Source organism: Conger conger, chromosome 13 (assembly GCF_963514075.1).
Source record: "Conger conger chromosome 13, fConCon1.1, whole genome shotgun sequence".
Classification (NCBI taxonomy): Eukaryota; Metazoa; Chordata; class Actinopteri; order Anguilliformes; family Congridae; genus Conger; species Conger conger.
The window spans coordinates 13,135,753-13,145,322 of NC_083772.1; the positions used below are offsets into that span (position 1 = coordinate 13,135,753).

At 47.3% G+C, this 9,570-nt stretch overlaps 1 protein-coding gene across 2 annotated transcripts in view; it reads left to right on the forward strand.

The window, feature by feature from the left end:
• Positions 1–308: 308 nt before the first annotated feature.
• The window catches only part of npas1 (neuronal PAS domain protein 1), a 40,110-nt gene continuing 30,848 nt past the window's right edge, over positions 309–9,570 (forward strand). Inside the window, exon 1 of one of the 2 annotated variants that reach the window (XM_061217484.1) lies at positions 309–349. The gene's annotated coding sequence lies outside the window, so the exon portion shown is untranslated. Of the gene's footprint in view, positions 350–1,336; positions 1,388–9,570 lie in introns of those variants that run through there. The other variant, XM_061217483.1, reaches the window with a different exon arrangement.

The window sequence follows — 9,570 nt, forward strand, 5'->3', positions numbered from 1 at the left end:
TTTGCCAAACATAATCTGAAATGGTGCTTAAGTGAATTTATATGTCTACCTTAGTGCATTAGCTTCCGCAATATTCCATTTTGTGTTTATATATCTACTGTATTTGTATTTGTGAGTGCCAAAACAATGAGAAGTTGAAATCAGTGCCACAGAGCAGATAGCCTATCAGTATTCAGAGGAGAGAGTGATGGAGAGAGAGAGGGGGAGAGCAATGTTTCAATATTCTGAGTAGTGTTTGAGGGCAAGGAGAAGAAGTGAAGGAGAGGGGGAGGAGGAGGGAGGGAGGGAGGGAGAGAGGAAGAGAAGGAGATCGGCTGTGGAGAGAGAGAGAGAGAGATCTTGTGTCTGGGTGAGTGTGTGTATTTGTTCATGTTTGCATCGGTCCTTACACATGCAAGCGTCTGGGTCTGTGTGTTTTGGTCGAGCTGTTGAGGGGCCATTCCCCATTTTGCGTTGCCCTTGGGTTTCTGGGGGTACTTTATGTGTGTGTGTGTGTAGAGAAGTGAGGGACAAAGCGTGTGTGTGTGTGTGTGTGTGTGTGTGTGTGTATGCGGGCACTGTGCTCATGTACATGCCGTGTGTGTAAGCTTGTGTGTTTTACTGAAGGGGAGACGGCCTCGGATGTGTTTGGATGTGATGGAATCTTTCCCCTGTTTTTAGTCACATACCTCCTCCCTCTCTCTCTCTCTCTCTCTCTCTCTCTCCTTCCCTCTCTCTTTCACTCTGCCTGCTAATCAGCATTTGAAAGCAGCTTTGACAGTGAGAAAGGGAGAGACGGAGGGGCAGGAGGAGGGGGTAAACGACACAGAGGGCGGGGGGGGAGGTGGGGAGCGCGAGGCGAGGTCTGTACAAGCATGCCTTTTATATTTACTAGCAATTGTGGAGAGAGGGAGGGAGGGAGGGAGGGAGAAGGGACGGACAACTGGTGTGTGCCGCCTTCCTGAGAAGGAATGAATAGAGTGAAGCTAGCGGAGGGAGAGAGAGGGAGAGAGAGAGAGAGAGAGAGAATTTCACACACCGTTCCTCGCAATCTAAGTGCATTTCTGAAGGGATGCTGAGCTGGATGTTGGTAGGATAAGTGTGAAAGAGGGAGCGGAGGTTTTTTTTTTTTGACCGGCAAGCAGTGCGCGCACACACACACACACACACACACGCACACACACACACGCACAGACACAGACATGCAGCAGAGAGCCGGGTGTCCGTCTTGTCGTCTGCGTCTTTTGTGAGGATCCGAGGCTGACCCCCCCCCCCCCCCCCGAGGGAGCGAGGTCCGGAGTCAGGGGGGTGGCAGGACAGTGAGGGCAGCTCAGGGGGGCATCCGGGCCGGGGGGCGGGGGTGCTGGCGTCCGGGGAGGGGGAGAGCAGCGCTGGAAATGCCCATCAGGTGAGTTCTCATCCGAATACGCCAACTTCTGCCTCCGCTTCCGCACTCCGGCGCTCCACGCGCGCTGCACAAAACTTTGTCTGCTCTCGTTCGGCTCGTCCGGAGCGGCTCCGGTTCTGTCCGCGTTCACGTTCCTGACGTCGTCACAGCGTTTCAGAAACGTTTCAGTCGCTGCGACTTCTTTCCCCCGTGACTGGAGGATGTCAGCTGGGTTAAAGTGTGCACTTATGGGAGTAGGACACCTTGAAAGAGTGTGTTTGTGTATGTGTGTGTGTGTGTGTGTGCGTGCTAGGGAGGCTTTGCATTACACTGTGAGCCTGATTTATTTATTTGTGTTCTTTAAAAGAAGTGCATTTTTCTTTCCTTAACAGATGAATGGAGGAGTATGTGTCCTCTGATAAGTGCTGGGCATTTGGGCCGCGGAATTTATTTTGCTGCTTATCTTATCTTTGTTTCATTTGCTTTTTATTCGCTCCTGCTGTGTCTTGATGCGGTGTGCGGTCAGCTGTTGGACGGCGTTTTATGTCTTAAACAGTATAATGCGAATGTATATTTATTTACTTGGTGTGTACATCAGTGGGGTTTTATAGCACACATTTGATTTCCCACTAAACACGGCAGCCCACATTTTTCATGTCACCCCCGTGAGCGCGTTTTTGGGGGAGACGGTGGTGTTGAGGTCCCCTGCAGCTCCAGGGCAGTGGTGATAAGAATGTAATTATCCACAGTCTGCGCTGGGATGAGCAAGGCAGAGGGCTGGATATTTACTAAACCCACACCCCAACTTTTCTGGGATAACCTCCGTTGAGCTGCTGTGGAATTTGTTCATATTTATTATTCTGTGTCTTCCTGCTGTTCCACAGATTTGTGTCTAAGACTTTGGAGGCTTCCCTAAGATCTTTTTTGAGATTTCAAAATGTACGGTTGAGCACTGCAAATTGCTAACAAATTATGAATTGGTCCACGGATTCTACAGAGTCCTGAGACGGTTAAAAGTTGTTCGCGCACACGTTTCAAAGAGGGATGTATATGGTGTCGCCGTGGTGTGTTTATGAGCTGACAGTGAGTGAACTTAAATTACATCTTTTAATAATAATAATAATAATATGTATGACAAATTAAAATGTTCTTTTTTCTGAGGGTGCTGAAAGCAATTTCATTTCTAGTAAGACTAAATCAAACTGGAAATAAAATGAGCCAGTAAATCGCATAATATAAAAAACATTCTCTGACCTGAGGAGAATAAACACAGGCCGCAGTCATTTTCAGGCTGCAGCATTCAGCTGTTTTTATGCTTTAAATGGAATATAATATCATGTCCAAATGCATACATTAATTTTCCTGCACAGTTTTTGTAGGATTATGTGTCACTTACCTCTATTTAGTTGCTGAATTGTGATTTTGCCAACAGATGACAAGTGGGCTGTGCTATGATTAGGCTCTGAGATTGAATCATGAAGTTTATTGGTGGTTAATAGAGGTTGAAACTGCTGTGGAATGAATTGGGTGCGTTCTTATTTCAGATCCCTTGTGCTACGTTCACATTCTTGTCCTGTAGTGTTTGATAACCTTATGTCAAAAATAATACAACAAATAATACAGGATGTACACAAATAGTTTATTAATCCCCTTGGGCAAATTAATATATCATATTTTCATGCATGGTCATTCTTGACAGTGTATTATGTGAGTTTTCACACCGGTTTGTTTGCAGTTTGTAAGACTTTAAAGCCTCTTAACTCTGCAGTCATATCCTACATGCAGCTGAACTGATGCAGAGAAGGCAGGTGTTTGAGATCAAACGCTGGAAACGAGCACCGAAGGACACACCAGCTCAAACGGGAAGGCCCGCTCATCCCTCAGCAACAGTGGTGAAATATTCGCTTGTGTTCGCCCACCATCCCATAATTCCCGGTTTCTTAAAATCCCAAGGGTACCTCCATCAGGTGGTGGTTTGAGCCAGACTGTGCCTGTTAGCAGTACTTCCTCCAGGTGCTGGTTTGAGCCAGGCTATGCCTGTTAGCGGTCCCTCCCTCAGGTGCTGGTGTGAGCCAGGCTGTGCCTGTTAGCGGTCCCTCCCTCAGGTGCTGGTTTGAGCCAGGCTGTGCCTGTTAGCGGTCCCTCCCTCAGGTGCTGGTGTGAGCCAGGCTGTGCCTGTTAGCGGTCCCTCCCTCAGGTGCTGGTTTGAGCCAGGCTGTGCCTGTTAGCGGTCCCTCCCTCAGGTGCTGGTGTGAGCCAGGCTGTGCCTGTTAGCGGTCCCTCCCTCAGGTGCTGGTTTGAGCCAGGCTGTGCCTGTTAGCAGTAAGGACCTTTGCCGTTTGGTGGTTGTGGTTTTTTGCGGCTGAGACACTGGCTCAATCGCCCGTTAATCGAAGGGCACCCGTGGGCTAGATTGATGAAGTCCGCGGCCCAATCCCGGTTGGCTAACTAGGAGACACTGCACCAGACAGACAGACAGACAAACGAAAGCAACGTCAGACACAAGCACTGGTGTGGTGTCATAGGCCTAGATTCTCAACTTTAACATAAAAACATTAATAAATGCATGCAGGTTTTTCAGCTCAGTCTGGCAAGTGCTTAAACTGGCAACATAGAAAAACTGAGCAAGACAGACAGGAGCAGAGACAGACAGACAGACAGACAGACAGGTAAGTGCAGTGACAGACAGACAGACAGACAGGAGCAGAGACAGACACAGTCAGGAGCAGAGACAGACAGACAGGTAAGTGCAGTGACAGACAGACAGGTGTAGTGACAGGCAGACAGGTGCAATGACAGGCAGACAGACAGGAGCAGAGATAGACTGACAGGTGCAGTGACAGACAGACAGACAGGAGCAGAGATAGACTGACAGGTGCAGTGACAGACAGACAGACAGACAGGAGCAGAGACAGACACAGCCAGGAGCAGAGGCAGACAGACAGACAGGTAAGAACAGTGACAGACAGACAGACAGGAGCAGAGACAGACAGACAGGTAAGTGCAGTGACAGACAGACAGGAGCAGTGACAGACAGACAGGTGCAGTGGCGGACAGACAGACAGGAGCAGAGACAGACAGACAGACAGACAGAGGGGGCAGTCTCAGACAGGCAGACAGACAGGCAGACAGACAGGAAGCAGCAGTGACAGGCAGTGTCTGTCAGCAGTGAACTCTTCTGTGTCACACTCCACTGACCTGATCTGTGGTCAGCCTGTCCACTCAGCTCCTCTGAGCCTCCTTATATAACCCCGTATGTACCCTCCACTGCTGCTCACAGAGCTGTCTGCACACACACACACACATACACACACTCATACATACACACGTACAGTACACACACACACACAAACTCAAACATACACACGCACACACATACATACACACAGGTACAGTACACATACACACACAAACTCAAACATACACACGCACACACATACATACACACAGGTACAGTATGCATACACACACAAACTCAAACATACACACACACACGCACACACACACATACACATACCCACACATATACATACACACACAAACTCACGCACACACATACATACACACAGGTACAGTACACACATGCACACTCACACACACACACACATACATATACACACACATATACATACACATACAAAAACCCACACATACACACACAAACTCAAACATACACACGCACACACATACATACACAGGTACAGTACACATACACACATACATACACAAACTCACACATACACACGCACACACAGACATGCATACGCACACATGTACATACACCTACACAAACTCACACATACAAATGCACACACATACATATGCACAGTTACAGTACACATACACACGTACATACACAAACTCACACATACACACGCACACACACATGCTCATACAGTCCTGTGCACGCACAGGTGCACACACAAAAACACTTGGATAATACATACACATAAGCACACATAATTTACACACATGTTTGCACATATGCTCAAAGCTTATATAATACAGTAACGGGGAATGACTTCTGGATGAACTCTGACATTTTCTCTATGTTAATCTGTGGAGGGCTGTCAGCTGAGCTGGCCTGTGGTTGGAGGCTGGGGGCCTGGGGGTCGAGGAAGGGAACAGGGGGGCGGAGGGAAGGGGTTTTGGGGCACAGTTTTGCCGTGGGACAGGATGCCGTACATCTGGCTGAGATTTAACTCGTCTCCATCTCAATTCCCACTGCGCAGCAGCCTGTGCGTTAGCACGTTAGCCTGTCTATCTGGGCATTTCAGCGCTCAGTAACTTACCGTCTATTTTGTGCGGTGCAGATGCCCATCCTCCACCCATGGGTATTGATTTAGGCTCAGAAAGGGTAACGCAGAACAGATTGAGCAAATACACGGAGCAGAGGCTCAAATACCACCACACATCATGAATCATCGCCCGGGCCACGTCAGACATTTCGGGAAATAAATAGGCGCCCTTCAGTAGGGATCACCACCACCGCGGTTACCTCTTATTTTCCGCCAGGGCAGCCTGCCAACATCCCACCCCAACCAGCTCCCCCAGTCCCCAATGTCCAGCGGTGTTTACGGCCCTCTTTAAATCTCCGTCCTCAGGGGCGGGGCCGATGTAATCACCCGGCCGATCGATCCCATTAGATGTTTAACGGCTCGGGCGGAGCACGCTCCGGACTCGGGCCCTGGAGAGTCACGGAGCCTTGGTCCAGATGATTCGGTCTGCTCAAGGTCAGAATGCACCCTGACGGAATTTTCTAGAACCCAGTGGCCTCGGCTCCCTGAGGCCGGCATTGATGGGACTGCTGCCGGTGATTGATCCAGAACTGGAGTCCAAAACAGATGATCTGACTTTCAAATACTCAGTTCAAACAGGTTTTTTTGGGAGGTTTTTTTTGATGGAAATGCCTTGAGGGCATATTTTTGAACTTCACTTCAATGGAGAGGCTGGGGTTTGCATTTTAGAACTAACCTAAAGTGCTTATCCTCATTTAACCATAAGAGATTTGAGAGAGTGAGACAGAGAGAGAGAGAAAGAGAGAGAGGGAGGAGAAAGGGAGAGAGAACAAACCAAGCTAAGCTTCTCGTCTCCACTGAGTGGATTATTGTGTAGAGAGAGAGAGAGTTTGTATTTAGACAGCTCTTAGTTAAAATCTTCTGCTCTAATTCAGGTTTATGTCTTTGAACTGGTACCTGACCACCACACCATGAGAAGCACAGCATATTCTTTCACTCCTCATAAAATAATAAAATATTTTTTGCGTTACATAATATTTCTTGTACAGTATGTGTTTGCTATCTGTGATATATATATATATATATATTTTTCAGTACACCATCAACTGATGAATTAGTCTTTTTCTAATTACAAAACACTGAAAGACATAGCACATTTATATATATATTTTTAAATGTAGTCCTATATTCATAAAATAATAAAGAAAGGCCTGCCGAATATAATTTTCACACAATTCAGTGAATTTAAGTTATTTCTCTTTTTTTATCTCAGGCCGCGAGCGGTGAAAATGTTCATGGTTTATTTATTTGTTGACAGATGTGCTGAACCAAAAAGCAGACCATCAAAACCTGAGTCAAATGATAATCAAGCTTCCACTTTGTATTATGCATCATCAATGTATATTGTATAACTTTCCATTTTGTTTTGTTTTTTTTAATCTGTGCTGTCCTCACCAGCAAGTGGGCAGATGGGGTGGCAATGCTGTACAATAATGACAGAACTGCACTTGGGTCTCTAAGTTTGCGGGTTTAATTCCCGAATGGGGCATTGCCAGTTGTAGCCTTGAGCTATGTAAAGATGTAAAGTAGCTTTGCTTAATCGTCCAGTTTTGGGGGATTTGCTGACATCTGTATTGACTGATGACCACAGAAGTTCGTTTTCTCACTCCATTCCAAGCCAAACTATTACTGGAAGCACAGTGAGTTATTTTTCTTTTCTTAGATAGTCGAGCAGTAGTGTATTTTGGAGAAAGAAGACCACCAATAATCGATTCTTAAAGACGCCTTTTGGATTTTAGGGGCTTGCGATTTCGCATTCTGCATGCAAGTTCCTGCCGGTGCGTCATGAAATGTGAATATTGCACAGACACTACCAGCATATAGAGCAATTTAAGAGCCCAAACACATTGAACTGATATTGCTACAAAAAATGTCCTCATGAGAAGATTGGAGACAAAATGGAGGATGGACACTTTCAGTGAAATTCTTCAGTAAAATACCCAGCTGAATGAATTGATTGCATGTAAAAGAATCTCTGGATAATGTCAGCAGAATGGCTACATGAAATATAATATAATGTACACAGAGCTCCACTGCACACTGGCAGCAGGAATCTCATATACCCTGCTGTAAAATCCAGCTATGGCCAGCTCGAAATGACCAGCCACCATCAATTTCAAAACATTAGCTTGAGCTGGTTAAACCATGTTAAGTGGGGAACTGGTCTGAGCTGGTCAACCCGTTTCAAAACCTAGCTTGAACTGTTTTTTTTTTTGTTTTTTTTCAGCAGGGTAGAAACGCACAGGGTAAAAACAACATGTGATCTGTTAGAGAAAGAAACTTGCCGCCGACAGCATTTCTAATGGTTCTCTCAGCATGCAGTGCACTTGTTGCTGTCGAGACAGGCGTTGCGCAGTAGAATACCAGAGTCATGAACTGACTGATAATATAAACACCACCTATGGACCAGGAAGAGACTAATCTTGTAACACAAGTGGCAGCATTACTGTGAAAGCTGGGTTTAAGAACCCTCCACGCTAAAATCTTAAAAGCCCAGAGTGAAGCAGAAAAGCTTTTTTGATCACATAATTGGTAGCTTTTACAGTACAGTAACTGCTTTAGCAGCATTCATAGTTTGTAAAAAAAATGTGGAAATAATACCTACTTGCTGCGTTTTAGAGTCTGAAGCATTTTAGTTGTTATCAACCTCTACTTTATGGTACGTTCTTTTGGGATTCCACTGAATACCGTGGCCTTAACATTTAAAATGTAGAGTAGGGCAGTCCATGTATGGGTGACTGTGTGTTTGTGGTTGCTGGATAATGTTTCATCCGGTTCCCCTGAATTACTCGGTCATGTCCTAGACTGCACTGAAGAAAAGTATTTCTTGAGAACTTCAGAAATGTAATTCTGTGTATGTAAGTGTGCTTTCAAGTAAAAGCTCTAGATTCATTCAGAAGTGAATAATGATCAGAAAAGTAGTTGTTGAGATTGACCTCAGATCACGGTGTTGTGACTGTGGCCCTATGACGGTGTTGTGACTGTGGTCCTATGACGGTGTTGTGACTGTGGTCCTATGACGGTGTTGTGACTGTGGCCCTATGACGGTGTTGTGACTGTGGCCCTATGACGGTGTTGTGATTGTGGCCCTATGACGGTGTTGTGACTGTGGCCCTATGACGGTGTTGTGACTGTGGCCCTATGACGGTGTTGTGACTGTGGTCCTATGACAGTGTTGTGACTGTGGCCCTATGACGGTGTTGTGACTGTGGCCCTATGACGGTGTTGTGACTGTGGCCCTATGACGGTGTTGTGACTGTGGCCCTATGACGGTGTTGTGACTGTGGTCCTATGACGGTGTTGTGACTGTGGTCCTATGACGGTGTTGTGACTGTGGCCCTATGACGGTGTTGTGACTGTGGCCCTATGACGGTGTTGTGACTGTGGCCCTATGACGGTGTTGTGACTGTGGCCCTATGACGGTGTTGTGACTGTGGTCCTATGACGGTGTTGTGACTGTGGCCCTATGACGATGTTGTGACTGTGGCCCTATGACGGTGTTGTGACTGTGGCCCTATGACGAGTTATTTCGCGGCACTGACGCCCTGGCAATTAGCTTGCAGGAAGCCTGGGCTGCCCCCCTCTGAGCCCCACAGGAAGGCGGATAGACACATCAGTCCGCGGTAATGGGCGGAAAACCTCCCTCTCCGCGGCAGACGCAGCGCCGATCACGGCGTTCCCGCGCGTCCGTATCCCACTCCGAGCCGCGGTCTGTGGGGAGGGGCAGAGTGCGCTAACGAACCTCTGACAGCTGGAGGCTCTAATTAACAATTCCCCCGCCGAACGCAAACAGTAATTGAGCCAAACCGAGGCCGCGCGTATGCAGATGATGCTGAGCATGGGGAGGGGGGGGGGGGGGGGGGCGCTGGCGGTTTGGGATGGGGGGGGGAGTCGACCACCGTACCC